Source organism: Macrotis lagotis, unplaced genomic scaffold, assembly GCF_037893015.1.
Source record: "Macrotis lagotis isolate mMagLag1 unplaced genomic scaffold, bilby.v1.9.chrom.fasta BILBYCTG043, whole genome shotgun sequence".
NCBI classification, from domain to species: Eukaryota; Metazoa; Chordata; class Mammalia; order Peramelemorphia; family Peramelidae; genus Macrotis; species Macrotis lagotis.
This window is the reverse complement of record NW_027421950.1, coordinates 135,591-160,735: the sequence shown is the minus strand read 5'-3', so window position 1 is coordinate 160,735 and position 25,145 is coordinate 135,591. Positions and strand designations below refer to the sequence as shown.

The following is a 25,145-nucleotide window of genomic DNA, read 5'->3' as shown; positions in this document are numbered from 1 at the left end:
TCTGTCCCCATTTCATGCATTGTTTATATCAGGGATTTATTTTTTTTCAATTTGCACAATATATTTTTATTAAAGACTTTATTTGAGTTTTACAAATTTTCCCCAATCTTAGTTCCCTCCCCCACCCCTCACAGAACGCAATTTGCCAATCTTTACTTTGTGTCCATGTTGTACATTGATCCAAATTGAGTGTGAGGAGAGAAATCATATCCTGAGTCTGAGGGAGATGTAGAGAGGAGGCCAGAGGCCAGGCTCAGCTCACAACCTGAACTCAGATCAGTTCAGATCAGATGTCAACTCCTCACCTCTTTCCTTTCCGACTAATGCCAGGAGGACCTATTGTCCATGGTAAGCATGAGTCCCAAGGGACTGAGAGCTCATGTCAGAGCCAGGGCTGCCATTCTCCATCTCACCAGACCTCAAGTATGAATAACCACTGGCCTTTGTGCAGCCCTCTCTTGGCTGAGCAAGATCCAGGTTCCTTATTCACCCAGTTCATTTTTCTCCTTTACCTTCCAATTCAGAGCCAAGATAGCCAGTAAGGAACGTGGTCACAAGCCCCTAAGGACCCTTGGAGTGCCCAGTGGAGAGAGTTAGAAGTGGCTACTCCGTTCCTCTCTCAGATGCAGACAGGGACACAGAGGATTTGCAAGGGGAATCCAGGCAAGAGCACTCCAGCAGCCACCCCATTGGGGCTGGTGGGTCCGTGCTCACCCCACCTGACATGGGGCCTGATCCAGAGTCTCCTGGGAGCTGCCCCTGGGGGGAAGAAGCTGCCTCAATAATCCTTGGGTCTTTTGGTGATTAGAGAAAAGTGCATTTCTGTATCTTCACATCCAAACTCTGTCTCAGGGGCTTCTTTTATGCCAATCATCAAAAACAGTGATTGAAACTTCTCAATGGATGTTTGTGTGTGTGTGTGTGTGTGTGTGTGTGTGTGTGTGTGTGTGTTTGTGTCTTTAGAGAATCAGTGAATCAGCCAAGGACTGAATGAATGGAGTAGTCACTGAAGGAGGTCAAGGGGCAGAGCTCTGACCAAGCAATGGGGTGGCAGAAAAGCCAGACTGTCCTGTTCCCAAAGAATAGGAGAGAAATCTGAAAGAAAAAGTAGAGGTGGCGACAGCTGCAATTCATGGAGAGTTGGAAGGTCCTTAGGTGGCAACAGGTTATTGGTTATTGGCTCTTTCCTGCCATTTTGTGATGGTAAAATCATCCTAATTGCTAAGATTGACCCATTTCAGTTTCTTAACAACTTTGGGTGAAAGAATTTGATTTTCTAGGTCTCTGGTAGCTGTTTTTTGATCCCTGGCTGGAATCCTGGCCAGGCTGCTTCTCCACAGAGGTTCTTCCCAAGTGATCTAGGTTGATCCTGGACTGTATTTGTGACCCAGATCCTGTCCTATCTCTATCATTGTCTGTGAAGAGATGGCGGTCAAGGTCAAGATGACAGCTTGACTCACCTAGAACCTGTTGGTCCCTCTCCCTCCCAGGGAGCTTGTCCTAATCCATAGCTATCCTGTGTGGCAGTTGGGGGAGGTGAGTGGAATTGCTGAGCCCTTCTCTGTGGTAGTTGTTCCCTTAGATGATGACTAAGGTCTGACAAGTTTACAGGACTTGTGTGCTGGGAGCCTGCTATCACCACCAACACTACTGAGTTTATGATTCTTGGTGACAACAGAACTTGATGGGGATATGTGGAAGGGTAGAACCATTTTTAGAGTGATATAATAGGTGCAGGTGGTGAGCTGGCAGCCTTAAAAGAAAATTCTCTACCTTCCACTCCTCTCTTTTCACTCTCCTCCCTTTCCCTTGCCTCTCCTCCTCTTTCCCTCTTCCATTATCTTCCCTCTCCTTCACTGCTCCCTGCTATAGTCTCTCCTGTCATCTCTACTGTCTCTACTGCCCTCTATCCTTTGTTCTCTTCTCTCCCCTCTCTTCTTTATGTCTTCTCCCTCATGCCCTCTTCTCTCTTCTTGTTCTCTGCTCTCCTTTCTATTTCTCTCTCCTTTCCCTTCCTCTTTTCTTCCTGCTTCTCTCTCTCTCTTTTGCCAACTGTATTTCTCCCTCTCCTTCCTCCTCTCTTAATACTGTCTTTTCTTTCCTCTCCAAACTCCATTCTTCTGTTTCTTCTCTCCATATCCACTCCAGTCCACTAGTTTGTTCTTTGCTCTTGATAAAGTGTAGGATTTCTCACTAGCATCATCCAGGTCAACCTTTATTTTAAGCTTTATCCAACAGACAGAAAACTCTTATAATGTACAGCTTGACCAAGAAGCAGGGGCCCAGTGAGGACCTGAAACCATCCCTGTGCTGACCATCACTGCAGAGACCAACATTGTTCTGGGCAAGCTGAGGTGGAATGCCCTGCCTAACTCATTACTAAGGACAGCACTGTTAGACATCCTTGTAGGAATCTAGGCAACTTGGGTAGAGGGCATTTCTAACTTCCCCTTTGATTGGGATGAAGAGTAATGACTATCCGCTGTACCTGAATAAATGCACACTCAAACATCCACATGGAAATCAAGATGAAATGGAAGGATCCAGTACATGACCAGAGTCTGAGGATGTTTCTTGCTGGAAACAGTGGTTATGAGGTCTTATAGATCAGGAAAGTTGACCCAAAGATTCCACCCCTCTCTTGGCCCCCAGCAGACACACTGCGACTGCCAACACTGATTCCCTCAGAAACTTCTCCCCTCCAGGTCCATCACCTTGTATGACCCCTCTGCAGGTGACCCAGCAGATCCAAGGCTGGTCACTGTTCTTTGGGTGTTTAATGCCATGGCTCATCCTACAGTTCCTGAGAGGTGGAGGTGACTTGAGCTCATCCCACCACTTATTACCTGGATAAGGAATCTCAGGCAGAGTCTGTACTTTTGAACCACAGACAGCCTCAACCCCAAGCACCTAGACCTTTCTAAGGGGTCCTGTAATCATAGATAGACTGCCTGGAGCATTAGGAGGAAAACATTTCTCAGAAAAAAGACCAAAAAGGAAGCTGTGTGGGGAGGAATGATAGGATAACTCTTCCATTTCTGCTCTCACCATGAAGGGATGGGAATGGAACCTGGTGGTGTTTAGACTTACAGTGGACCAGCTAAGAGTTTTCCTGTACCAGTGATAGAATAATAAAAGGACGCCCAGGGAATGTATGCTCCAGTGGATGGTCTCATTTATGAAAGCAGGTGTGGAGGGGGAAAGCTCAGGAGAAAATGGTGGTGGTGGTGGTGGTGGTGGTGGTGATAAAGCACAAGGGGTTGGGAATTTTAACAGGACGGATCAGATCGCTACCCTTTAAGCAATCCTCACATCTTTGCAATCCTTAGTATTAATGATAGTGACAGAGACAAGCCCTCTCACCAACAAGATAGATACAGGAATTAATGAGTAGCTTTTTACATGATGTAAAGGGGCCTCATTACATAATTCTTGAATAATAAAATAATGTAGACATATTTTACTTATTTCAGCATGTGTCGCTAAGATGATGGAATTTGTGAGTCACTCCCCCCTGAAGGACAATGCTCAGGAACATCTCTGTTGAATAAAAATGACAGCAACTCATGGCTTTCTGGGGAACAGGGGCCCTGGCTTTTTTGTCTGTATAATACTGAGAATGGGGTCAGAAGAAATCCATTAAATCGAATCACCAATTTAGTAGCTTTGTGACCCTATACAAGTCACCTAACATGAGTTCCACCCCATGATCTCTGTGTGTGTGTGTGTGTGTGTGTGTGTGTGTGTGTGTGTGTGTGTGTGTGTCTAGTCCTGTGAGACCCACTGCTGGGTTGGAGACTCCCTTCCTGATGGAAAAATGGAAACCTCCTAGACTACCTTCCCCCCTACTCAGATTTGTTCTAGGTTGGTTCTTGTCCTTGGGATGGTGGTAAACAGGTCCAAGGGATTCTTTATTTGGTTTCTGTTTCATGAATAAATAACAAAGGTCCATAAATCAAATGGTCAACACATCTCTACAGGCTTTCATGACTCCCCAGTGATGTCATAGAGTTTTACCATGTAAGACCCATTGTTACATAGGGGTCTCGCCCTAGCCACAGAAGGAGATATAAAGAGGCAATTATCCACCCAGTCACAGACCCAAAGTCAACCTGGTTATACCCCATCAATTGAAAGCTCTGTGGACTCTCTCGGGCCACAAACCATCAATCTGAAAGGATGCCTCTCCCTATTCCAGGTGAGTAAGACAAGTGGTACTAGATCCCAGGCTCAGTTTGTACAGTCCCCAGCCTCTTCTGAGGTTCTCTGTCACAATGTTGGAAACCGCCTTCAACTCCTACTGGTCATTCTTGGGGGATTGGTTCCCAATCCAGGGGACCTGGAATTAGGTAGAATGATTTTCATAAATCTTTCCTTTGCAGAAGTTTGGCCAACTGAACCACAGCAAAATGCTCCCTCTACTCGGATCTTTGATTTCATCAGACATTGGGCCCATCTTATTTCTGTAAGAATCCCCTGAAGAAGATTCAACATGAACTTCCTTTGGTGTGAAGATCAGCATCCTCAATTGTTCAGGATGGAAGGACTGAGTGCTCCAACCACTAGGCAAACAAGGTTTTCCCCAAGTCACCTATGGAAAAGGTTCCAGCAAACATCTGTGTGGGGCCGCTCTGTGGTCATGACCGGTTCCAAGAGATTACCCTCATTCTGAGGCTACTGATAATCATCATTAAGGTGAGGCAGAGCTGGCCCCTGATGCTAGGAGTAATAGACATGGCAACCTCAGCCAACATCATCCTTTGGCTACTTGCCGAGACCAGTTAAGGAAATATCTCCATTGCCTGCCATCTCTGTAATGGGCATGTTTTTTTTTCAGATCATCCAATAAAAAAGGTTGACAGGGTTCAATGATTGTGTGTTTGTGTTTATTTTTTATGAGACGTAAGATCTGCCTCTAAAGTAATCCTTAATCAGTAGGGCCTCAGTAATGTGAGGGTTGTTCCATGGAAGGGGCCTGATGAATCCTGTCCAGAGTCCAAAGTCTCCAAGCTCCCTGCTTGCTCCTCTTCTTCCTCATCCCCTAATAACACTCAAGACCACCTCATACTAGGGAGATAAGTGTCATTTTCAGCTTTCATTGGGATTCCTTGTGCTGGTTTATACCCCGGTCCAAAGCAGGGTTTGGTTTCTTGTGTCTTTGACAATGACCAGATGTCATTGCCATCCAATCACTTTAGGAACAGAGGTGCTCAGGTCTCAGAGAGACCCCAATTTACCCTGAAACACATCAATACAAACCCTTCTTTTTTGGACAATTTTCTAATGTTGGTGATGATGATGCTCAAATCTCCAGAAGACAGTCTTGACATAGCTTTCATCTGGTCCTCCCACCTGCAATCCTTTTAAGGATTTGTCTATTCCATAAAGAATTGAAATGAAAGAGTTTTCCCTTTTCCTAAAACCAGGCCTTTTCTTCTAGAAACTGAAAGAGTTTCTGGGACATGAAGGGTAATGCCAAACTTAGTCAGGATATTGATCAAGGAATCACCCCCTCCCCAAATCCTCTTCTACCTTTCAGCTCTCCCCAGGGGGCCTGGGTTCAGCTGGGACTGTGTCAGGTTTCAGGGAGGCCCCCTGCTGTACTGCACCTTGATGCCCCATGGAGAAAATGGCCCCGTCTGCATTCATCCTGCCATACCTGCCTCTAGTTCTTTTTCTTTTTTATGCGATAGTGGGACCTGTTTCTCCCAGAGTTTTAGTTTTAGTTAGTTTTGATGCAGCCATGAACAGGAGAGAGGGTTGAAGAGCAGAGTTTTCTGCTGGAGAAGAGTCCTGACCCTCAGTTCCATCTGCTTAGGATGGGAGGGGGGCATTATAAGGGACAAAAGGTTGGCAGACATAGTAGAGGGGCACCTTGACATATTTATAGAATGTGATGCCTTGACCTTGGGCCTGCTGGCCTTAGATGGTGGGAGTCAGAATCACAAAAACACAACCAAGGGCAGAATAGGAAGAGGAAGGACAGAGACAGAATTAAGCAAGTTCAGGTCCTCACCCTGCTATCACTCAGCAGGGATCACCAGGGACACAAGAGGGGTTGGAAAGGGGGACACAGACACACAGATAAACTTTTCAAATGTGAAGCCTTGAACGTCTCCCTGGTTATGTCTGAACTAACCTTGCTTCTGGACCAGAAGCCCCCACTGACTCATGTCCAGAAGTCTTGGGTGGGGAAAGAGTGTAAGAATGGGATCAGGTGCCCAATTATTGGTATGTTTCAGAACTTTCTTTTTCAATTTATTCTGTATAGAATTCTGGAATCTTTATTGTCCCCCTAGGAGTCAGAGGATGGGGCATGGGGGAAATCGCTCTTCAACTACTCCCCATTTGTTCACCTAAAGTGAAATGATGGTTAAGTGTCTTTTAGTGTATTTGTGTGTGTGTGTGTGTGTGTGTGTGTGTGTGTGTGTGTGTGTGTGTGTGTAACAGAGTTAGAGAGAAATCAGCCAGGAGGTGATGGAGGAAGGTCTGGGAGAGGGTCCCCAGTTAGAGGCTGGTATCAGGGTCAGTATGGAATCAGGACCCCAGGAGAAAGGAGGACTTGGGACAGTGAGGATGCTAGGAGACTGAGAACCCCAGTCTCCAGTTACCCTGAAATTTTGCCATGTGGTCATCTTTGACTAAAGGGGGCATGTCCTGCCAGAAGAGTGCAAGGGCAGTCACTGCTTGCCAACCATGAGCCACCCCTTGTGCTGGTTCCTAGGGAACCCAGCAAAGGCAGGAAGCCTGGAATTTTTGTACAATACCTCTGAATGGAGGCAAATGAAACATCTTGGATTCTTCCAGCTTGTGTATAAAAAGTATAGCAGAAAAAGAAAATTGAATCTATTAGGTAAGCAAAAAATTCAAAGGAGGATACCTTTGGGAATTGTTTAATTAAAGCCTCATCTTTCAGCCAGACGCCATAGCCTGTTGAAATCAAGGCTGGATAAGGGGCAGTTTACAGTTACCCAGGCATACCTGGAGAACAGATTATGGAGCTGGTTTCCCCAAAAGACACCATGGGCATGTCCCAGATCACATGTCCTGAGGGAAACTCTCTCTGCTTAGCTTCAAGTGGCTACTATGGATCAGGGTCCTACTCCCCTATTTGAGGCTTGTTCTCCAAGTCAGTGAAGTGGCTACAGGAATGGGGAAAGTCACAGAATCGGAAGGAATGTCTGAATGTTTGCTCCTAAGGCAGGTTCCCACCAGACTCTAGAAATGATCCCTTTCTTTCCCAGGGTTTCTGAAAGGTCCAAAGAACCATCGAGTGAAGGAGACTGGATCAGAAAAGACTGTGTTAACAATAATGGAAGGAGGCCCAGGTGGGGAAATACAGTGCTGGTCTAACCTCTGGCAGCTGTTGAGGAAAGGGGAGACTTTAAGGGAGCCCTGCTGATAGGAATGCAGATTTGTGGGGGAATACAGAATACAATTTTGTTTCTCCTGCATTCATAATTTTCTCCATCACTTTCATTCTTAACTTTTTAAATCCCATTCTATTTTTCTACCTCTCTTTCTTGATTTCTTTCTTCCCTCTTTCCTATTATAAACGAATATATATATATATATATATATATATATATATATATATATATATATATATATATATATATATATTTAGCAGGAGTGTAAGAGAAAGCCTAGATATTTCTTTTATTGAAATTCAGTTTTCTATCCCTACACTGTGGATGATCATTAAAGTCTCAGGTAGGGTTCAGATTCAGGATGAGACCCAGTGCAGTGAAAGTCTTATTAAATCTTATTAATCTTATTAACCTTATTAAATCTTATTAATCTTATTAAATGGGTGAGGTTTGCAGCACTTGAGATGTAAATTGACTCCCATTTTTTCATTGTTTATTATAAAGTTTGCTTCCTGATCTCCTCATTCTTCAACCCTCTACCTAATTCAGGCCACATGTAGGGAAGCACAGGGAATTCCCCTTTTGCCCTCAGCGACCAGAAAAGGGACAAGGCTATAAAATCTGAGTTGGGCCTCCACTGCAGGCTGGTCTCCTCTTTCTCTGGCTCAGTCAGCTCTGCTTGACTATTCTTTTATCTCTGTCGCTCTTTCTCTCTCTCTCTCTCTCTCTCTCTCTCTCTCTCTCTCTCTCTCTGTCACTGCTTTCCTCTCTGCTCTCTTTGTCTATTGTTCATTCTGTCTTCAGTGCTTCTGCCCTTTCCAGAGAAGTTTTTAACTATTTACTTTGCAATATTTCATAATAAAATCCTGAGGAGTTTTAACATCACAGAGAACATGAGAATTCCTTCTCCTTTCCAGTGGCCTTCAGTCTTCTGTCTTCAATCGCTAAATCTTTAATAATTGGCAACACCACCTGGAGGCTTCTTCAACCACTTGCTCACATTCACACCTTTTAGTTTCAATAGAGTGAATCTGGAATGTCCTTCCAGATTTGGGACCTTTTCTCCTTATGAATTCATTGCATCAGGAATTCTGGGAAGGCTTATCTATACTCCTGGGGGATAGGGAAGGAAGAGGACTTGATCCAGCTATAACCCACAGTGCCCATACCCCTGAACACCTGAAGGGTAGAGCAAGTGCCCAGTCCCTGTATGCAGTTGTTTCTACATGAGATGGCGGAGGGCATACCCAGAAGGACTAAGGTGGAAAGAAAGGGATGGTTCTATGGGGTGGAAGGGAGCCTAAATCCGCCTTCCCCAGACATCCTCCCTCCTCTACCCATTGCCCCAATCTCAGGTACTGTTGCTCTTTGACTTTAGGGTAGCAGTTCCTACAAGGGCAGATGGGAGAAACAAAAACTACCTGCCTAAGGGCTCCTTTAAAAACAGCAATGATGCATAGGAGATGACTGAAGAGTAGAAACAATGACATCCAGATGCCCTTTGACCTTCCTGCTGTTTCAGGGAGGTAAGAATTACCTCAGTGGATACTGAACCATGAGAATGACAGAAGCTTTCTCACCATCATGGAGAACAACCCAACAATCTTCTCATACCCTGCCTATAGTAGGTAGCTAGTTTTAGCAATTTGGGGACACATATGGTGGGGGTGAGTGGGAGGATGATTTCCTAAATATACTAAAGGAAGAACAAAGTTTAAGTAGACAGACAAGAAAAAGCAATTTGAGGGAGAGACATTTTCCCCAGTCTCTCCATGGACTGTGGAGGTCATTCAGTGTTGGAAACATGAGATGATCATGATCCCCATATTGTCTTCTCAGTGCATTTTTCTGAAGGACAAATGTTGGAACAAGACAAATAAAACAGCAACTTTATGTTAAACTTTTCACGCTGCTCAATAATACAATGGCTAACATCTGGTGTGTAGAGTCAGGAAGATTCAGGGAAATTCTCGAGTTAAACTTTGACCTTTCATACTGTGTGAAACTGGATGAGTCTCTAAGTCTTTTTGGCTCAGTTTCCTCATCTTCTTTAAAAGAAGAAAGTAGAAATCTATTCTGAGATCTTTGCCAAGAAAATCCAAATGGGGTCACAAAATTTTGACACAGTTGAACCACTAATATTTAGATGTCAAACATAATCACCATAATCTCAAGATCACAGGATTGCACAAATCAGTGGCCTCCACCCCACCTTTGCTGGAGTCTCAGGTGAGGGTTGGGACTTGGAGTACTTTGCCTTTTTCCCACAGCAGGACATCCTTCTGAATTTCCAGAAAGGGCAGTACGTGCTAGGGGCTGAAAGATAGAACTGAGTTCCTTCAGTTCACCTGCCCAGGGCTTCCCCAGTTCTCTCTCTCACAAGTCTATATTGAGCTTGGACTGTGTCTTGGTCCAGCACCATTCCAACTGGACTGGACTCTCCATTCCATGATGGAGACCATGCCATCCTCTGAACCCAACTTTTCCAAACTGGTCCCAATTCTGTGTCTTGTTCTAGGAATGGTGGTAAAGTTGAAGCAAGGGAGGCTTTCTGACAAAAACACAGTCAATGAGATAACAGGAAGAGGAAGGACAGAGAGTCAGTGAAGTAGGTTTTTAACCACTTTAGGGCTGTTTTATGGGTCAGTATGGCACCACAGGGGACTGACGAGGGGGGAGGATACAGACAATGTCAATGCTGGAAGCCTAAAGACCCCCATCCCAGACCCCCTGCAATCCCACCTACTGCTCATCCCTGACATAGCCATGTCCTGACAGCAGAGAGCACAGGCAGTCACGTTTACCCATCATGTGCCCCTTCCAGTGCTGGGTCAGAGCGAGCCAAGTAAAGGCTGGAAAACCTGTATCCTGAATTCTGGAAGCTCAGAGACTAAAGATAAAGAACGAACCAGTTAGAAAGAACAAGGAGCACATGTTCTCTAGGCTAGATGGCAGACAGGTCAGCACAGAGGGAAGAGGTCCTAGTACCCAAGGGGCACCTAGACAGTCCTCCTGCATCTAGGAGAAGGTGCATGACCCGGAACATAAAGTCAGAGGATGACCCTGCTCCTTCCTCCATCCTCATCATCCTCCAGTCCAACCCTCACACACCCGCCAAAACCATCCTCCAACTCTCCCAAGACTTTCCCCCTTGTACACCTCCACTGGCGAGGGGAACTCCAAATATATTTTTTTCTTTTTGGGAAGTGAGCTTTCCACCCTCTCAAGGAGCCTGATGGGATAATGAGAAACCACCCACTTAATAAGGCCTGCCTGGACTAGGACCCTTTTAATGGAGTCCTCAGGGGAATAGGAGAGTGATTGTGAGAAAAGAGTGAGTACGCATCCAGAACAGTGTTATCTAGAAGAACCAGAACATGCATATCTTCAAGATGAGAAAGAGAGCAGGCCCTCAAGAGGAAAGACCATCACCTGCCAAGGTCTCTCCATTGCACTGGTCTCTATAGAGAGGGAGAGGCTTGGGAGTGTCCTGGAAGCAAGTGTCCTTGGGAAGTGTCCAGAGCAAAGTCTGACAGGGAACTTCATACCATGGAACAAGTTTATTCAGATCTTTTCATTCTTCAATTATCTTCTCTTTTCACTTTTGTGGGAAGGTTATTATTTGCTTCCTTTTTAAAGGGTAAGGATTCTAGACTGGAGACCTAGAACAGTTCAACACAACTCTGAGACCCCAGGATATCAACGATCAGGATAAGGCTTACTTTGATCAAAAGAGAAAACACTTCTCCCTCCACCCACAAAACCTCGAAGAAGAGAGAAATAATCTCAAAGGATATGAAGGACAGTGGCAAGATGAATACAATCTCTAGGTACTGGGTATCAGAGGAAAACTCTTGCTAAAATATTTTACTAATTATCTTCGTTCCCTTTTGTTTCTTCTTTCTCCTGGAATTTTTATGGTTGGTTGGTTCTTTTCCTTCATTGTCACCATGCCTGAGGGACAACTGGAAAGCACTTCCAAGAAATGGCTTCCCCTTTGGACACTGAGGGCCCCAGGTTGTCCCAGACCAATGTCATCAGTGAACATAGAGCTCCCTCTGATTTACTGTTGGGTGGTTGATTTAGACAAGGATCATACTCCTTCCCTGAGCTTCACTTCCCATGTCATAGATTTGTCTACAGGAAGGATGGAGATCCTAGAATCAGATGTACTGGCTGAAGCTTTTCTCTTAGGGAGCATTCTTACTTGACTCTATAAAGTTTGGCAAAAGATTGTGTCAAATAAAATTGTGGCCAAGGAATGGTCACATCACAAATAATGGACTGGACACAGTTTCAGTTGTGTGGATTGTGACAAGAGGAGGCCCAAAGGAGCCAGGGTATAGGTGCAAGTCTTACCAATGGCAGCTTTGTGGAGGGGAGCCACTTTGGAGATCCCTGCTGGTGATGTAGGGCTATGGGGGATCAAGTCAGGTCCTATCAGGTTTCCCCTGGTTCCAAACAAAGCCTCACCTCACCTCATTCTGAGCCTGAGCCTTCCAGAGTCCTGGGGGGGGGGAGGGCAGCTCTCATCTTTCCCCAACAGTCAGACAAGGATGGCTAGCACTAGAACCTTGGAGTTAGAGGAGTTCCATGAGTCTTTGTTGTACAACATCCACAGTCATCAAGGAGGAGAAAAAACTATTGCTTACAGGCGTCTACCTTTCTCCCCTCCATGAGACACTACTGTTCACCACCTGCAGACTACATTTCCCTTAGAAACTGCCTTTGCTCCCCCACCCCAAAAATGTCTCAGATGCAGAAAGCAAACTCAGCCTTTTTCTCCAGAAGATCCCAAATTGCTATTGCACTACCTAGGCATAGTGGGGAAAGGGGTTGGGTGCATGATGATGATGATGATGATGATGATGATGATGATGATGATGATACAGAGTCAGTCAGGTACTTTATGGTTTTGCTCAGATACCACATTCCTGAAGCTGGATGACTACCCAGCTACCCCTAGATATTACTGCTTCCTGCACCCCTGATGTCTCTTTACATTTTTAGACCAGTTCAGAACTCCAGTATGTATATTTAATTACATCCTCCTTCTTTCCCCTAGAGGGCAGTGAACAGTTAATTTCAGTTTTTCTATCAGTCCCATTATCCATGAGAGAGACTTGCACATGCTGGGAGCCCAAGTTATGCTGGGAGTCTCATTGACTGCAGTGGCACTTCCTAGTCAAAGATATGCGTTACTTGGAATTATGACACCAGTTAGGTAGACTGCTATAGGAGGCAGGGTGGCAAGATGTAATCCTGTTCTGTTCATACTCTCTGCTTCTACCTACCAGTCCCTCATCATCCCAATCCTCCTTGGACATTCTGCTCTCCTGATCCTGACTGCCCACACCTCCATAACACCCACCCAGGGGCCTCTTCCAGCACTTTCAGACTTAACAATCCAAAGTAAGTCTTGCCCCCCACTCCAGGATTCTGAATTCTGCTGGACCCCACCCTTCTCTGTCATCTTTCCTCTGACTTTGCCCTTGCCCAACTACCTTCGAGAGGAGCCCTTTACACTTGAGTTGGACAACGAGAGCACTCTGCAGCTTCATCCGGGAACAAATAAGACCCTATCTCCACATTTCACCTCTCATGAGTCCAAATATGCCTTCCCAAAATTGGTGACAGACTGAATTCAAGAGGAGAATAACATCTGGAAATACTCCAGTTCTGGAATACTACACCCCTTTGCCTTTACTTAAACCAGGTTGTGGGTCCTGCTAAGAGGGTGTGCAAGGAGAGATATCATTAATTCATAAATCACCAGGCATAAGTTCAAGATTTCCTGTTCAGTATTCACATAAGGGGGTGGGGGGTCCCTGCTCACCTACCAGTTGTTTTACAGGGTTTACCCAGACCCACTCTCACCCACTGTAGGATCAAAAAGCTGAGGGTCCTTATTCTGAACCTGCTTCAATCTCAGCCCTTCCCTTTACTCTCTCACAGTTTTTGTTCAGTTCCTCAGCAGTGCCAGACTCTTCCTGGGCTTGTGGACCAAACCTCTTCCTCCTAGAGTTGACCAGCAGCTTCAAAGATTTCCTTTTTCGCCTCTTCTACAGGCGACTGTATAAAAAGTCAAGAACTAAATCACAAATATACTTCAATGCCATGAGCCTCTTTGCCAGCCCCAAGGAGAAGCCCCCAAGTGGGCCAGGCTGGCAGGATACAGGCAAGGTGCATCACCGTCTCCACCAGAGAAAGCAACACCTCATTCAGCACCGGTATGACTGGACAGCAACAAGTTCCAGGCTCACTATGCACTAACTGGGAGTGATGGGGGCTGGGAGAGGGGAGAAATGTTGAGGAGGTGGGGAAAGTTGGTTGCAGGCTGCTTCCCCTTGTTGCCAAGCCTCAAATTAGACTGGCTTGGTTACAAGGACAAGAGCTCTCTGTCCCTCCCAGTGCTCCCACCCAGATGTGGGAGGTGGGGGGTCCCCCAGAATCCAGCTTTTGTCTCCTCTTGAATTCATTAAATCAGGATTTCTGGAAAGCCTTTGTTGTGCTCTATGGGGGGGGTAGATGCCATGAGCTCTTTCATGGTAGATCGCCTGCCTGGCTGGAGGGGAACCTGCTTTAACAGGAGATAGTGGTGGGGTAGATGAGGAATGTTGCAGGAGTGGGAGGGAGAGAGGGAGTCTAATGTTGGGTGGTGGCGTGGTCCCATTTAACTTTTGGAACCTGTCCCTCGAGGGAGTTGGGCAGAGCCCAGATGCCAGGTAGGAAGGGAAGAATGTTCCTAGAGGGAGGGAATCCAAAGGAGGATGGAACCTGAATCCACTTTGCCCAGATATCCTGGCTCCCTTCCCCATTACCACTGTCCCAGGGTCAGATGTTCCTTGACCTTGGGGTGACAGGGCCTGCAAGCCCTTAGAGCAAAGGCAGGACCAGCAACCAGGTCTTAGGTGCTGGGGAACCAAGGAGGGCAGAGCTGGGAAAAGGAGAGGAAGCAGGTAGACCTTAGATCCCACCAGATCATGGCTAACTGGCATGGCATGATATTCCAGGGCAAAGGACGGTGCTACCATCAAGCTACACTTGGGCAAGAAGAGACTGGACTGGAGGGAATAACAGCAGAAACAAAAATTTACTGGAAAATGACTCTACAAATTCCTTCTATCATGTAACCCAATCACCTGCTGGTACCCCTCCCCCATTTTCTAGCTTGTACCTATTAAGGGCTAGTGGGGAGGGACAAAGCTGGGCTTCCTTTCTCCTTCTGAGAAATGGATATTAAACTTCGTGGAAGAATAGCAGGAACTGCAGGTCATAAGAAGCTTCTCTCTCCTCTCCTCTCCTTCCTGCTCCAGGGACAGGGGAGCTGATCCCATGATTGGTGGCAAGTGGAGGATATGGGAAAGAAGTGATCTTCAGATATTTGCCCAGTGTGTTTTTCTGAAACCTTACCTTAACATATCTGGTTCCAGAGTAATGGGATTGACAATACAATGTGTTTATCATAAACCAGAATTTGACTCAGTGGAGAAACAGTGGAAGTAATAATTTTCATGCAAGCCCAATAGAGACATTGAGCTCCTTTGGGTGACCAGATGGGGTGTGTGAATCCTGAATCCTGAATCCACCTTCCCCAGTCAAGGCACCCTCAAGTCAAGGATGGACAGAAAGAATGGTTAAGGAGGAAAGGGGGTAGATGGTGACCTGGCAACATGAATGGGGGATGGATTCCTGATTCTTTCTTCCTCACTGCCTCTACCTCTTTCATTTGCTCCAGTTTCTCCCTCATGGACCCTTCTGCTCTGTCAACCCCATGACTCCAAAGTTCATAACACCTGTTTGACCTGCTCCTCCATTACCTTGAGCCTGGCCAATTCAAAACAAAACAGGAACTGCCCACCTCCCCCTTCCTGAATTCTGTATGTGCCCCACCTCTCCCTACCATATTTCTGCTTGCCTAGGTTCCCTACTTCCCGAAGCAACATTCACTCTTGTGGAAAGTGGGGCTATTTTGGGGTGAGATGAACTCTGATATGTTACCTGTCTCTCCATACAGGTGAACAAAGTTTTCCCACAGTTCATGGTAGGATGAATTGAAAACACTCTGGTAACACCCCAATTCTGAGGACCACAACCTTTTCCCCCAAAATTAAACCAACCAATGGTCCTGAATAGTGTGACAGAGTCACAGAAAAATTCAGGCAGAAGGTCAAGGGCTCTTTCCCTTTCCAGCAGCCCTCCCTGCTGGTCCTCCAACCCTATCCCTTCTACAAGGAAAGCAAACTGAAGGGCCAGACCCTGAGACTGTTTCAATCCCAGGCCTTTCCCGACTCTCCTAATACAGCTTGAATTAAAAAATAAAGAATCCAGGGTGGGGGGCTACTTTTCATCAGCTAGAGAAGAAGCAGAAAAACTAAGGCCAGTCTGGGCAGGAAGGATTAAAGGATGACAGGTAGGTAGGGGCAGCATCTTCCCCATCAGAAAAGGGAACTTCCAAACCTAGTAGCAGGGGTGTTAAATGTAAGGTAAAAAATTGTGGGTTCTTTACAGATTCCCTTGGAGCAGGTAGAGGGTAGTGCTTGTTTTGGTGGGGATGAATCCTTGGCAGAAGACATATGTTTGACGCAAAACTCTGAGACCCCAAGAACACATTGCCTTCTCACAGATGAGGAAAAGACTTGGTTGGATTAAAAAGAAAGTCTTCCCATGCAGAGATTACCACACAGAATTTTTTTTAAGTAGTGGAAACATTTTGGGGATGACAATCTTGAATTCATGATTTACAGCGAAAAACATTGCCAAATTAGTTTCCTAAATAATTATATTTTCTTTCCCTTTTGTTTCATTTGTTTCAGTAAAAATTCTAGATTTCCTAGACATTTTATATAATACCACTGAATGTAGATAAATGAAATGACTTGAATTATTCCAGCCTAGGGTTCCAAAACATAAGAAAAAAATTTGAATGTATATTTTAAGGAAAAATGTAAAGGGTTATTTTAGTTGCAAGTATCAGGGATATTTAAGTTAAAAGCACCTGTTGATGGGTAGGGAGCAGGTCACAATGACAGAGGGACTCCTGGAGAGCACATCCTAGGGATGGCTTAGCCATTGGACACAGGGGTATCCAGGATGTCCCAGATTATACATCCTGAGTGAACTATGAGCTCCCTCTGTTTTGTTCTGGGTGATTCAATTGGACAAAGATTCTTCTTCTGGCTTGTTCCCCAGTTCAGAGGAGTGGCAATAGGAGTGAAGGAAGGTCACACAATCAGCAGTGAGGCCTGAAGCCTTTCTCTAGGGGTTGAATGTCCACTAGACTCTAGGAATGATGACTCTTATTTCCATGTTTTTTGAAAGATCCACAGAACAGTCACAAAAAAAGAGAATGGACAAAATAAGAATTCCCAGGGTCTGGGAATATGAAGAGGCAATCCAGAAGATCCAGGCTACAATTCTATTCTAAGAACTGGCAACTGTTGAGGAGAATGGGACCTTAGAGGTTTCCTGCTGATGGTAATACAGGGTTGTTGGGAGGCAGAACAGGTTCTATCACATTTCCCCTGATTTATACTTTCCCTTTGTCTCTCTGTTCCTCACATCAAGTGATGCCACCCATAGAAAAGGGACCAAGTATTTCTAGTTTTTCAGGTCATACCAGAGACTAGCATAGCTACTGGCACAACCTTGTAGCTCAGTGCAGGCTGATGGTCTAGCTGTCTATAGGGCATGAGACATTAGGGTCAAAGATGGGCTTACCTGGCATTGCGGCATCAAGTGAGTAGACTGGCAAAGATTCCTTGTTTTCTGAAAGATCAGAAATTCTAGATTGGTCAGAAGTAAAAGTCCTCTCAGTCTGCCTTCCTTCATCAGACTGAAATCATCACCAAATCATGATGATGATGAAGATACAGATTCATTTAGTGACTTCAGGGTCCTGTTCCATCACCACCTTCCTGAAACTGGAAGATTGCCCAGATGCCACTGCTGAACCCAGAGTGAGACGGAGACCTGAGTTTGATAAGTTTAGAGATATTTATTTCCTAAGAACTGCCTGGGGATGAAGAGGACCCAAATCAGACAGTACCTGAATGTTCAAGGGATAGGGTTTTTATAGTATTTTGAGGGGGGATATTGAGAGCAAGCAGGATATGGAAACAAAGACAGCAGATGGATATATTGTCTTGTCATAAACATGTAAACATAGATAGGGGACTAGACAGAGTGGGAAAGGGTCAGGGTCTTTGCGTTATGTTTGAAGATATTTCCTGAGATGGATGGAATCATGTATTTATGAGCTTCCCACAGGTTTCAGGGAGGGAAATTTAAAACCTTATGATTCCTGCTGCATCTGGTGAAGGGGGAGGCAGTCATGGAATTTAAAAGATACAGCAAGATAATTAGGCTAACAAGGGTACGTTGGGAATCTTTAAACAACTTTATGGTATATCCATGACCCCCAGGGTCAAGCACTTGGGTCCTATGAGACTATTTTCAGACCCAAAGGCACCCAGCCAAAGTTATATTTCTGAAGAGTTTCTCAGGGCCCAGAAGGAAGTCAGGGACCCTTTTCTTTACTGCAATTTCACAAACATTGATTTTGTACTTCACCACTAGACACTAGCACCTCCCTCACCCATGATGTGATTACTTCTTCACTCCAGAATTTTTGATTTATCCCTTACTCCCCCCACCCTGAGGAAAGTGACCCATTTCTGGTTATCCTGGCTACATCATTACCCTTCCCAAGAACTGGCACATGTTGGGAGCTCAAGTCCAGTTGGGGGTCACCCTAGTTGCAGGACAATGCACTCATAGTCAAAGATGGGCCTTACCTAGGTTTGTGGCAGCAGATGAGTAGACTGACACAGGAGGCAGAGTGGTATGATGTATTTCTGTATCCTTTATCCTCACTGCCTACTCCTCCCCCACTCTCATCACCCCAACCCTCCTTTTCCATGCTACTCTCCTGATCCTGCATGCCCACACCTCCATAATACCTACCCCAGAGGCCTCCTCCAGCACCTTCAGACTGATCAATCAAAAGTAAGGCTTTCCCCAGCTCTAACATTCTGAATCCTGAGGCTCCCCTCCTCTACCTACCATCTTACCTCTGTGCTTGCCCCTCTAACTTTCAAAGGAGCCATTCATTTCATGAGACCCTCTGCAGCTGCATCAAAGGGAAAAAGGAAGGCCCCCTCCCCACAACACCCTGTCATGAGAGCAAAAGTTTTCCCATAATTGCCGATGGAATGAATTCAAGAGGAGAAAAGAATCCAGAAATCCCAAATTTCTGAAGGGCTACCCCCCACTGCCCTAATTTGTGAGGGTCTTTGCAAGAGGGTATACATGGGGTAGAGGCACCATTAAGCCAGAAATCACCATGCAGAAGTTCAAGGTCTCCTGCTCAGTATTCACATCAGAGGGTCCCTGCCCATCTGAACCCCACTCACCCTAACTGGAGGGACAAGAAGCTGATGTTCCCATCCTGAGCCTGCTTCACCCTCATCCCTGCCCTTTCCTCTCTTATAGTTGTTGTTCAGTGGGTCAGTAGTGTCAGATTCTTCCTGAGAACGTGGAACAAACCTCCTCCTCCTGGAGATGACCAGCAACCCCAAAGATTTACTTTGCCTCTTCTGTTAGGGGGTCTATAATGAGTCAATGAATAAATTTGAGAAGAAATTATTTTAAGTGTCTAGGACTTGCTTGCTATCCTCCAAAGGAGCAGCCCCCAAAGCAGGCCAGGCTGGCACAAAGTATTACAGGGGCAGCAATGGCTCCACCAGAGAAGGCAGCTTCTCACCCAGCCGGTGTCTAGCTGGACAGAGACAAGCTCCAGGCTCACTCTGAACTCACTGGGAATGAAGGCAAGCAAAACCTGAGCAAGCTGATCCATTCAACTTTCTGTTAGAGTACAAGAATGGCCTGGTTTGGTTAAAAGGGAAACCAATCTTTTCCCATCCAACTACACACTCATAAAATCCTTTCAAGTTGACATAGAGGCCAGAGCTTGTGGATGACAATGATCTCAAGATCATGGATGCCAGAGGCAAGGTCTGGTAAAACATACTTAGCTTCAACTTTATTGTCTTTCTGTTTTTCCAGATCTTTCCTTAAAAAATTTCTTTCATTAACAATACTGTAAAGATTAAATGGAAGGTAGACAAAGACAATTTAATGGATCCTTTCCATTTGGCATAAAAAATCTAAAAAAATATTTTAATAAGGCTAAAATACATTTAAAACTAGAATCACCCATTTTACATAAAATAAATCAAAGTTAATTTTGTGTGTGTGTGTGTGTGTGTGTGTGTGTGTGTGTGTGTGTGTGTGTATGTGATTCATTAAATTGAATAGCATTTTGGATGTTCTTTCCCTCTCTTTGTAACACTGGGGACATATAGTCCATGGGATTTACTTGGCAAAGACACTGAAGTGACTTCCTATTCCCTTCTCCAGAGAAGTGAGGCAGAGAGAAAGACTACTGCTATCCATGGTCATACAACTAGCAAATATCTGAGGATGGATTTGAACTCTGGTCTTCCTGAACCCAGGCAGAGTTGCTCTGACCTGAGCTGTCCAACTGCCTTACACTAAATGGGAGCTTCCCTTTTTTAGCCTCATCATTTTTCCAAGGAATCATAAACCATGGATTTCATGGATTTTTAGATAGGTAGATTTGATGTTAGACAGGGACAGGTCCCTATGTCTAAGGGAGATCTGGAAAGGATGCTGGGGGTCAGGGTTGGTTGAAGCCTGGACACTCCCAAGCCCTGAAGTCAGGGCTGCAGGCCTCCAGGCATTGCAAGCAACCTATGGACCCATGTCCTCTAGAAGCGTGAGACCCTCAGAATGGAATACATATTTTAATGGAAGGGTTCCAAGTTATTTCACGTGACATTCTTTGGATGAAAATAGAAAACTCTGTGCTGTACACAGTAGCTAATTTAGAGATGGTGGTTAATGGGGTTGTGGAATCTTGACCCTTTTGTCACCTGCTGGACCCTCTCCCCCTAGGGCATCTTGCTGTTCAGCTGGACTGCTTCTTCCATGTGCTATGGGTGGCAGTTGGTGAGAACTGGTGGAGTCTGCTCTATGGGATTTGTTTACTTTGATGATGATTGAAAGCTGGTACACAAGCAGGACTGGTGTTCTGGGGTGCAGAGGGACTACTGCCTGTTGCACATCTCTTCACTATATGCTTGCTGTTGGCAGGACATGATGATGGGGGTCGTGAGAAAGGTGGGCCCCATCTACAGTCATATCTGTCCTTAATGCAAGCTTGGAAGTGCCATGAGAATCTCTCTCTCTCTCTCTCTCTCTGTCTCTCTCTGTCTCCCTTTTCTCTCTCTCTCTCTCTCTTTCTCATCTCCTCTCCTCTCTTCTCTCAAATGTAGAAAGGTTCATTCATTGGTTCATTATACAAATGATCAGTCACTCAGTTAATCCCCCCAGGAACATTCTACCTTTTTCAAGTAGAACCCCCCTTATCCCTACCCCCAGTGACCTCTACTAGAATAGGAGATCACATTTCAGGATGGTGAAATGGGAGCCTCTTAGGTCATCCTGCCCAACTGGTTTACCTATTGGTTCTTGTCCCTGTTGTAGGGACATGTAGGGCCTAGGAAACCTATTCAATAAGATAAGGACTGCATCAATTGACTAAAAGGAAAGGCAGGGACAAGAGCAGGTCCAGGGATTTGACAGACCCTCTATGGGGTGGGTCATCATGGACCTAAGGGTGGCTAGGAGGGCAGCAAGGACCACTGATGTGAAGATTGATGATGAGACTCATCAATGACATCACAGAATGATATCAGGTCAGTCCTATTTTGGGGTAATGTGTGCTTCCAATGAATGAGAGAGAGATAGAGAGGACATCCAAGGCCAGACTCACTCACAGCCTGGACTCTGACAGGAGCAGAAATCAAAGGTTCAACTGTTCTCTCCTGACTAAGCCTAGCTTCATCCTGTTCTGGCATCATAACCCACTGAATTCAGGAATTTTTAGCTAGTCAGGCGAGATGTTATATAGATGGGGCAGGCAACCATGATTGAGGGAGATGTGGAAACAAAGCTGGAGGCCAGGGCTTTTGGAAACCTATGTCCTGGAAAGTCCTTTGGAATAGAGAGTTCATTTCAGAGCAATCTCTGGTCACCATCCAGCCCAGGTATGAATACCTCTTTGCCTCTGGGTAGTCTCTTCGTGGCCACATTAGAGCCAGGTTCCTTGCTTACCTGTTCACTTTCTCATTTTCCTTTCAGTCCATAGTAAAGCAACCAAAGAAAAGGAACCAACTAAATCACTCTCCTAGGCATCAGTGGAGGTGGGAGTCAGAGGACACTGCTTACTTCCTGTCTGGTATAACTCATGATAAGGTGAATCTAGGGAGGAAGATGAGACCAGATCCAGAGCCTCCTGAGAACTGTCCCTGTGGTGTGGTGAGCAGTCCCTGGGACTGACTGGACATGGCTAATGGCCCCAATAACCCTCGGGTCCCTTGCTGAGAGCAGGCAAGTGCCTTTCTTTCTATATCACTCATCCTCCAGATGATCCTCATCTGATGACCAAATAAAAGTGACTTTCCAATGTACCCATGTGGGTGTCTTTACTGAATGAGGGAAGGAATCAACAAAGGACTGAATGAATGGAGGAATCACTGAAGGGGGTTAGTGGGAGGAGTCGTGGGCCAGCCAGTGGGATGGCAGAAGTCACTGTCCTGGCCCCTAAAGGTTCTGAAATTCTCATGGAGAGAAAAAGAAGGGGCAGTGTCAGCTACAGTTCCTGAGGAGCTCCTGGGGTCCCGAGGGGGCAGTAGCAGAGGAGAGGCTTCTTCTTTAATGTCATTTATACTGGTAAAATCATCGCTAGGACAGAAGTGGACCAATTTCATAGAGCTGGACTTTGGATCTAATGGATTCTTTCTCTGGGTCATCTATAACTGTTTCTAGAACCCCTGGTGAAGCTGAGGCCAGGCTGCTTCTCCACCTCTCCATCACACCCCTTCATACTCCATCACCTCCCTGGGAGTCTGTGCTAAGCCTGGACTTGATGTCCTGTGAGACCCCTTGTGGTGATGGAGACTCACTCCCCTTATGGAAAAAAAATGATCCCTTTCAGTCCCCTCTGTCAAGTGTGGGGGCTAATTGAAGTTTTTGTTCTTTTGATAAAACTAAGTAGATCCAAGGATTTTCTTTTACTCTTCCATTTTTCCCTTTCATTACTCCTACCTTTTTCCTTTTTTCTTCCATTGTCTTACTCTTTTGTTCATTACTTCTTCTTACCTTTTAATCCCTTCCTATTTTTCTGTCTCGTTTCCTTCCTTCCTACCTTTTCTTTCTTTTACACATCCACATGTAGATATAAAGTAGCAGTGTAAGTGGAAACATCGAGATTCCCAAGAGTCTCTATTCCTGAGACTCAGCTCTATATCCCTCCCTGGAGAGTGATCATCTGGGACACAAGTGTGGTTAGGAGCCAAGTTGAGATCCCCTGCATTGAAAAGGACTTTCCTACCTGGAGTCTTCTAGGGTTCTCCCTTTACCACCCCCTACCTTATTTGCTTATGTTCACATCCCTCAGTTTTAAGGGTACAGGTGGGAGAGTGTTCCTGAATTGTGGTTTTCTCCTCTTGAATTCATTTCCTCAGGAGTTCTGGGAAGCCTTTCCTGATCTTCTAAAGTAGATGGGAAAGGTGGAGGAATACATCTCTTCTATGCTCTCCAAGCACCTGAGGAGTAAGGCAGGTTTCCAAAAACCATGACCTCCAGTTTTGTCTCCATATCTCCCCGAATCATGGTGACCTGACCCCTCTCTATAACATCTTCCTTGACTAGTTAAGAATTCCTGAATTGAGTGGGTTATGATGCCAGTGCAGGATGAAGGTAAAGAAAAGGGAAGCTACTACTCAGTGGAATTCACTAGATGGAGAGAACACGGGGCCTGTATTCAGGAAGATCTGAGTTCTAATGTATCCTTTTATACTTTATAACTGTTACACTGAGCAACAGTCACTCAACTTATTTTTGCCTTCATCCTGAAAGACTCAGAAATAGCTACAGTTACTTTATTAGTTTAATGAATGACACAGAAAAGATCAACATTTGGTTTCTTTTATGTAAAAGACTTGACTATAGAATAGAGGCCGCGCGGAGCGAGTGCCCTCCAGCCCTCCCCACCCCCCGCCCCTCCGCCCTCACCCCCCTCCGCCGCGCCGCGACCCCGGCAGACCCCGGCCCCTCCGCCCGCCGCTCCGGCCACCCGCTGCTGCACCCGCCATGGCCGACAAGGAAGCAGCCTTTGATGATGCTGTAGAAGAACGAGTGATCAATGAAGAATATAAAATATGGAAAAACATACTCATTTTCTCTATGACCTAGTGATGACCCATGCCCTTGAGTGGCCCAGCTTAATTGCACAGTGGCTTCCAGATGTGACCAGACCTGAAGGGAAGGATTTCAGCATTCATCGACTTGTCCTGGGTACACACACATCAGATGAACAGAACCATATTGTGATAGCTAGTGTGCAGCTTCCTAATGATGATGCTCAGTTTGATGCCTCTCACGATGACAGTGAGAAAGGAGAATTTGGAGGCTTTGGTTCAGTTAGTGGGAAAATTGAGATTGAAATCAAGATTAACCATGAAGGTGAAGTGAACAGGGCCCGTTATATGCCCCAGAATCCTTGTATCATTGCAACAAAGACTCCATCCAGTGATGTTCTTGTTTTCGACTACACCAAGCACCCTTCGAAACCAGATCCTTCTGGGGAGTGTAACCCAGATTTGTGTCTCCTGGGACATCAAAAGGAGGGCTATGGGCTATCGTGGAACCCAAATCTCAGTGGACACTTGCTTGTTGCATCAGATGATCGTACCATCTGCTTATGGGACATCAGTGCAGTTCCAAAGGAAGGTAAAGTAGTGGATGCAAAAACCATATTCACAGGACATACAGAAGTAGTTGAAGATGTTTCTTGGCACCTGTTTCCAACCCCCCAGTGAACCAGATGGTCTCCTCAGACAGTAGCCCAGTCTGCCTGGACTAGGGCCTCTTTAATGGCCTTAGTGGGGGGATCGGGAAGGGCTTGGGAGAGAACGAGAGTGAGTCCACCAGCTGACATAGTTACATAGAAGGTCCAGAACACCTGCAATATCAGAAGAATGGTCTGATGAAAAGAAAGGTCTTTTCCACCCCTCATCTCCCTGGTCCCTATAGAGGGGGTGAAGCTTGGACTTGGCAGATCAAGGTCTGACAGAAACTCCAAATCACCGAACAGATTCTTTCACACATTTTCTTACCTAACTTAGCTCTCTTTTACCTGGATTTCACAGGATCCACAAGAATCCCCTTTCTCTGGACATTTTTATGTACCTCCTTGAGGAGTAACAAGGTAGCTTGCGTTCCTTCGGTAAGTGGTACAGCAACAAAAGTGTACACCTCCTGTCCTGAAAACTATGAACAAAGAGTTTGGAAATGATGCCAAACCCCTTTTTTTTTCTTTTTGGAAAAACCCATCAGTGACTCCAATTCACAAGGGCTTGTCTCTCAGGCTGACAAGTCTCTCTAGTGATATCCTGGATCTCTATACTACAAGTCAGGTCTAGTGTTGGGTAGGGAAAAGTCTAAACTAGTGAGAGAGATTCAGAGAGGAGGCTGGAGGTCAGGTTGGACAGATGCAGACAACCCCTGAAATCAGGGATGCAGATCTCTATCCTTGACAAGCACCCCATCACCCCAGGGCCTTGGGAAACAGAGTCCTGGGGATGGCTACTGTCTTTATTCTAAGAGCTCCAGGTGGTACCTGATCAT

General features: G+C 45.6%; 1 pseudogene; it reads left to right on the top strand.

Annotated features, from left to right (window-relative positions):
* The first annotated feature begins 23,594 nt into the window (after positions 1-23,594).
* LOC141504054 (histone-binding protein RBBP4 pseudogene) lies at positions 23,595-24,337 on the top strand (annotated as a pseudogene).
* Positions 24,338-25,145: the final 808 nt, after the last annotated feature.